Below are 7185 nucleotides of genomic sequence, written 5' to 3' on the forward strand. Positions count from 1 at the left end.
TTGAGGACTACAGAATTTAGTGCCCGACCAAGGTCACACAGCTAGTGAGAGGCAAAACTGACACTAAGCCTTAGGTCTCTCTGATTCCCAATCTAGAGATCTCTTCAATAAATTAATGAATCGGTGCATTTTATAAAGCTTTTCCTTTTCAAAGGGCTTTCAAAAAGCATTTCATCTTTTCCTCCCCACCACGTAGTAATAAGAGAATTGATTTGAATCCATTAAGAGTAGCTCAGCGCCTGGCATATGTCCTTCGTACAAACCAACCTGAATTCAATTCTGCAAATGTTCTCTCTCAAGTCTCACATATTTTTGTTTATTCCTCTGTACCTTTGTATTCTGTTCAGGGTTAGCAAAGTTCAGAATTTGTTTTCCAAGCAATGGATGGTTCGGTTCCTGATAAGGGTTCCATGCTCTCCAATGATTCCTGGAACTCACTACGGCAATAGACCCCAAGGCGACTGCCCACGTGCTTACGACCGGCAGTCGCTGCCTTTATTACTTTAGAGTCCTCATCTCCCTCTCTGTTTCTGAGCTCCTCTTTCTACCCCTGGCTGTTGTGGCTTTTGCCATTGCTCTGCCATAAGATATCCGAAAACAACACAGGCTCTGAGTCATACAGATGTGGCTTTGAACCTGGCTCTGTCACCAACTGAGCACGTGACATCTGTGTTCCCACAGGTACAAAATATACCACAACAACAGAAGATATGCAACCTTTCTTAAAAAGGTGTGATGGTTAACAGGATAACAAAGATTGAGCGCCTGGCACATAGTACGTATTCAATAAATACTAGCTCCCCTCTAAGAAACCACATGGGAAGGTTGTGTTGATGGTCCGTGCTCCTTTACCTCGGCTAATGTTTGATGTTATTCAGATTATGAAACGATAGAGGCACATGTCGTATCAGCATTTAGAGGAGTGGTTTTGATACTCCCTGAAGGAGATGTATGGGTGGGGCAAAAGCATAGCAAAAATCCCAGCAAGATTGCATGATGTCTGAGGACCCTTCCAGCTCTGATACCATATGATGCTAGTAGTTGCTAGTGAATACTTTTTAGAAGAGCCTGAAAGAGATTAGGACAGTAAGAGAGAGAGAGCTGGGGACAGTTGGAAAACTATGTATCATTGACTAAAAGAAAGAAGGTTGAATTTGTTGCACGTCAGTCATATGCCAGGTACTTCTTACTTTGTGTTTTCACAAATGTTATCCCATTTAGTGTTTGGAAGAACCTACAAGGTACGAATTATTATCCCATTTTTCAGATGACAAAATCTAGGCTCAGCTTGTCCTAGTAGCTCATCTAAGTTGTGCAGCTCGTTCAAAATGCAGAGAAATATGAATTCAGGTTTCACGTTCCATGGTGTCTCTTAGGAAGGCTGAGCCGAGCAACACACTGGCGGGGCTCAGGCTGAAGGTTTAGAGAAAAGGATTCAGGCAAAGCTGGGAAGCCCCAGTCACTGCTCCCTTTACCTGACTGCAGTAGCAGATGGTTTCACTGGAATAGGGACACCTGCACCCCTCTCTGGGCATTTTTTTGAGATGATAAATGACACGAGGGGACATTTTTGGGCGAAGGGATTGCAATCAATAAGACCAGGTGTCCTTGTTGGAGGGCATGGCCAGGTGATGCTGAGTGAATATTCCTGAGGTCCCATGAGATTCTCCTCCCTGACCATCAGTACAAGCCCTACCAGTGAATGCAGAGCAGATAGGCGCCCATATTTGCAGTCCATTATGGCTTATAAGCAGCCCCAACTTATTTCCAGGGGATGAATTAGACAAAATGGCAACGACCATTGGAAATGAGAGAAATTATGTACAAGATTTATTCCTTATTCAAAATGATTTGATCTTCCTTACCATCCATGTAATTTATTTCTTTGAAGTTTGGTCTGTTTTTCTTCACAAAAGAGCTATAAGACATAAATGTTTATATTTAAATGTCTTGAAAGGAAAATAAATATCCTCGCAGGGTTATCTGCTGTACAAAAATCAAATCCTCATAGGTGGCTTTGGAAAAGTCATAGTCTAACTTGGTATTTTTGCTTCTCAAGTGACCCATTAGAATATTTTTCTGATGCACTTGAAATTGGTAATTTTATTTACTAAAGGTCTTTGAGTCTATAAATGCTGACTTAAAAAAATAGAAATTACTGTAACTGTGGATGTCTTTCTCCTTGAACTTGGTGATCAAGGTTGGGGGCAAATACTGGGATGAGTCTTGTTACCCCCAAACCACTCACCTAAACCATTGCCAATTTCCTTCCAGCCCAAACTAGTAATAACTTACACCTGAGTTAAGGAACGCTTCACCCTTGGTTTGTAGAGCTTCGCTGAAGACCAAAGAGTGGCCTGAACCTCTGGGTCCAGTGGGTGTCACTTCTAGATGAATCATATTTCTTGGGCTTTTTCATTAGCCTTGGATGGGCGGGTACGTATTTTTCTCTACCGAGGGAAAAACTGTTTCAAGAACCAAAGTAGAAAACATCTATTTTTCTTTGCTCTTTCTTTTGTTTCCATTTTATCAAATACCATCTGGAAAACATGGAGAGACATATTGTGATATATGAATGTGTTCAGCATCATTGCTGGAATAAAGAGAGTTTAAAGCATAGTAAAGGGAAAATTATAGGATGAGCTGGTGGATTTTAAAAGGCTAATGATAGGATCACCAGCCAGTTCCAAGTATTCCCTAAAGCTATATATGTATTTAGCTGTTTTTCCTTTATTATTTGTTGAGTTTCAGGATTTATGTATGTATCTTATTGAAAACACAGAAAGATACCCTAGTAATTAAAGTTAGGCTGGCTTTTATCATTTCAATAGAATTTAGACAGCAAGTGACTATATTACAGGCAGTTGGCCTAGAGATTAATTTATGCTAGTTCCACATACATGAGTGCCTCCAAGTTTATATTATTTTAACCCAAGTCACTCCCGGGGATTGGAAGGAAAACAAATGGTTGTTTGCTGATACCCCCATGCTATATTATTGTGACATTTGTCCTCAGCTAGTGAGATCTCTTCTTTTCCCAAAGTACCCCTAATGGGTTTGATAATAAATGCCAAGAAATTTCTTGGAGACTGCCTGTTTTATAATCGTGACAGTTTGGGGATTACAGGACAGCCAATATCTAGTCCCTATGGCTTGCATTCACTTAGAAGGGCTTGGACCTCTGCAAAACTCTTTGAAAGATCACATCCTTCTTGGGCTTTGAGTGTTTGTGTCCTGGGGTGTTTCAGGGTTGACCCTGGACAGCACTCGTGGTTATTAGTTCATGGTGTTCTTGGGAGGCGTTTGAAGTCAGCTGGAGCCCTGCTGATAGAGCTGCTGAGTGCAGCGTCGTATCGACATAATTTCATGATGTGTTTGCATCGAGGGCTCTGGTGCCCTTTCTGAGTGAGGTAAGCACTTTTGGAGCCGGTGTTGACAAAGTTATCTGCTTGTTACCCACTTTGTAGGAGGCTTTCTCTTCTCCTGTTTCCCAGATATTTTTCCCTCTTAGTTTCTCCACCAGTGATACCTTCTGATGTGCATTATTGGTGCTTATTGTTCAACGGTTTAGAAGCTGAAATGTAGCCAGAGATTTTCTTTCCATACGCCATTAGTGATGTAAACCAGAGAGCTTCCTGCAAAGAAGATAGGAAGTATTCTTTACTAAAATGCTGGAGTTTTTTCGTTTCATTAAACTAGTTTATTTATTTCATTCATCTAGGGACACTCTAGATTTCTGCGGCACCCAGGAGTTGGGGATGTCCTACAAACCCATCGCCCCCGCCCCCAGCAGCACCCCTGGGCCCGGCACCCCGGTCCCTACAGCCGGAAGTGTCCCATCGCCAGCTCGACGCCAGAGCCGCTGCCCCTTTCAGACCACTGTTTAATGACTGTGGACCGCCCTCCATGGGCTACGTGCAGGCAGTGAAACCACCTGGTGCCCAGGGCTCCCGGAGCCCTTACACTGACCTGCTGTCAGTCATAGAGGAGATGGGCAAAGAGATCCGGCCCATCCGACCTATGCTGGCAGCAAGAGTGCCATGGAGCACCTGAAGAGAGGCACCATCCATGCCCGGGCCCTAGTCAGAGAGTGCCTGGCAGAGACAGAGCGGAATGCCCGCACACAACAGGACTCGACGCTGCCTCAGCATCTGGACCTTTCCGGGCCACTGCAGAGCACCTGCTTCTCCCTGGCCTTCACCCCGAGTTGCACTTCCCATCCTGGGCTTCCTGTCCTGTGTCCTTTGGTGGGTGGCCTCCAGGAACCAGTGGGCGGCTCTCACTCCAGTCGGCAGCACTAACTGGAAACCCCCAAAGGAGTTAGCAGCGAGGTCACTGTGAATCCCACCCGTGACCTGCCAACAGTGTTGATCCAACTGGAGCTTCCTCCTTTCTGGGGCCCACACCACTCAGCACTTACCCAGGACTTCTCACCACTTTTCCCAGCCCCTTCTCCCCAGCAGGGCCTCAGAAGGCCTGTCGCCTCCCAGCCCTGTCTCCTGGGCCGTGGTGACTCTTTTCTCAGTGAGTCTCCTGCTAAATATGCCCTTTTTGTTTAAGTAAAAGATAATTTGGAAAAAAAATATTTGATATTCATTAAATAAAAATAATATAGTTTTCCCTACATTTATTTGAAGAACTGCTCCTTTGATTAAAATCCTGAAAATCTGTAACCATAGTGGGGGAAACAGTTTCACTTTGACAGCAGTAACCGCACTGGCCTGAGAGTGATTCCTGTCCCACTGCTAGAGGCTGATTCTGTCCCAGAAACACTGGGCTCAGTGGAGGAATCACTGCTTTGCTTTGCCACATGAGAGAGAGGTGTCTTTCCTCCAGCCTGTATCTTTCTGATAGCAGAGCTAGTTTTGTGGGCGCCCGTGAAATCAGAATCCCAGTTCTGCCACATCCTGTGTCCCCATGGGCAAGTTTCAAATTGCTCTGGGCCTTGGCTTTTTCTGTCTGTAGAAGGTTAGTTCCTTTGTCTCCAGCTGAGATGAGGATTGGGTGAGAATATGAATGGAGAAGGTCTGGCACGGTTGCCAGCCCTCTGGTGGCACTCCATCCAAGTCAGTTTCCTTTTTCCTCTGGGGAGCAGTCCCCATGACTATGCTTGAGGACCATCAAGAAGCAGCTTCCGCCAGGGAAGCTCCTTCCACCCTGGACCCACCCAGCAGGTGCACCAGAGGCTGTTTCATTATCTACCACAGAGTTTGAAATTCTATACTGGTGGGCTGTCCTTTGGTTGATGGGCCAAGATGACATTACGGTTCAGCAATAGCCGTTTCTTCTCCCTGGGGCAGGACTAAACTTCAGTGTTCCACTGAGGTCAGGCGTGGCCATGTTAGCAGGTTTGGCCAATGACATGGGAAGGAAAGCCATGTCACTGTCACTTCCGGACAGAGCCTGGTGAGCCAGTCTGTGCTTTGCCACACTCTTTCCCTCTGCCACACTCGCAGGTCAGATTCCAGTTGCTGCCAGCTGGGGTCCCCTCTGCAGTTCACCTCGATCAGCAGGTTTTCCTTTCCCCACTGAATCACACTGGACATCCGGTGTGAGTGTGGTTATAATCCTTCATGGCTGTAAACCCCTGAGTTTAGGGGGTTGTTTGTCAGTGCAATATAACCGAGGTATCCTGACTGATGCAGATGATAATGATGGTTATGAGGTCTTTAAGATATTGCATTAAAATTCAAGTTGTCTTGGAAAGAGTAGCAATTTCAGCCTTTACCGCCTGAAATCTTAGAGTGGGAGGGGATGAAAAGATCCAGGGAACAGCAATTGGTGTGACTGTGACACAGAGAGAAATGTAAAGGATAGAATGCTGAAAGGAACTAGGAGAAGCTGTCAAAAACAGACTCTGCACACTTCTTCCAGTGGCCCTTTGCCAACACTGCCTGGGACCCGGAAGGGCAGAGGCTGCAGTGAGCACCTGAAGCAGAGAGCTCTAATAGGGACCAGGAAGCACGGATTTCAAAAAGCCTCTGGAGGTGCTAAGTAAATAGGTCGTGTGTTTAACTTTTAGTTTCAATAAAAACCAGGTCTTAGTCCAGTGGTTCTCAAACATGAGAATCGTCATTACCGGGAAGGGTTGTTAAAACACAGGTGACTGGGTATCAACTCCAGAGTTTCCAGTTCAGGAGGTCTGAGGTGGGGCTCAATAATTTACATTTCTAACAAGTTCCCAGGTGATATTGATGCTGCTGTTCCAGGGACCAGCCCTTGAGAATCACTGTCTTAGTCCCACAAGGGAAATTAGGCATTCCCTCCTAGAAGTGAGAAAGGGAGACAGCTGAGAGCGAGTGGCCACCTTGCTCAGCACAAGCTTGTTCTCCAGGTGACTCCTGGATGAGTCGGCCCAGGCCAGCCCCCTGTGCTTCCTGCCCAGGGTGCTACAGAGGGCGTTCCCAATTGTCTCTCCACGTTGTTTGAGGATATGTCTAAGTATCACCTTCAGAAGTGTAATGAAAGGGAGGAATAGGTGACTGGCTCAAGCTTAGGAATTTTAAGCACAATAATTCAAACAGAGAGCTGAGAAAGAGGGAGTGTTTTCTTCAATTCATGGGCCACAAGACCTGTGGAGTCTCCGAAAGAGGAGGGCTTGACAAGCCATATTTTTATGGAGCCCCGTGGGTATTAGGAATACTAAATACCAAGAAATATGTGTAAACAGAGAAGATATTAAATGAATTCTACATTCCGGAAGGGTAAAAATGCCATGAAACGTTCTCTCCCAGTTCATCAAAAAAAGAAATCACAGAATCTGTGAAAATATTTAGGTAGCTTACGTGGCCCTTTCAGGATTGCAGTTTTTCCCACTTGTGGTTTGGGGACCAGAAAGGAAAAGTAATCCAAGCTCTCACATAATCATTAAGAGACACATGGAAACAGGAAATGAACTATCTATTAAAAAATAAAGAATTATGTCAAAATAATTTTAAAATTGCAAAGCTAATTCATAGTTTCACAAGACAAATGAACTTTGGAATATACTCTATGCAGTGATCTAAAAACTTGCACAGCTTCTTTAAAAGAGGATGGAATAACTAAATATATATATATATGGTGACTAAGCATATTTATTCTTGTAGGAAGGACAAGACTATGCCAGATAAGGAAAGTTCTTTTAAACTGAATCTAATTATCTTGAAAGGTGAAGGATAGTTTTGCCTCACTTTTTCAAATGGT

The 7185-nt window shown here is 44.6% G+C and overlaps 1 pseudogene across 1 annotated transcript; it reads left to right on the forward strand.

The window, feature by feature from the left end:
* Positions 1 to 3758: 3758 nt before the first annotated feature.
* LOC309970628 (cyclin-dependent kinase 2-associated protein 2-like) lies at positions 3759 to 4301 on the forward strand (annotated as a pseudogene). The gene has a single exon. The product of its transcript is annotated as a cyclin-dependent kinase 2-associated protein 2-like (transcript).
* The last annotated feature ends 2884 nt before the right edge of the window (positions 4302 to 7185 follow it).

Source organism: Leucopleurus acutus (genome assembly GCF_964270905.1).
Source record: "Leucopleurus acutus genome assembly, chromosome: 13".
Lineage (NCBI taxonomy): Eukaryota > Metazoa > Chordata > Mammalia > Artiodactyla > Delphinidae > Leucopleurus > Leucopleurus acutus.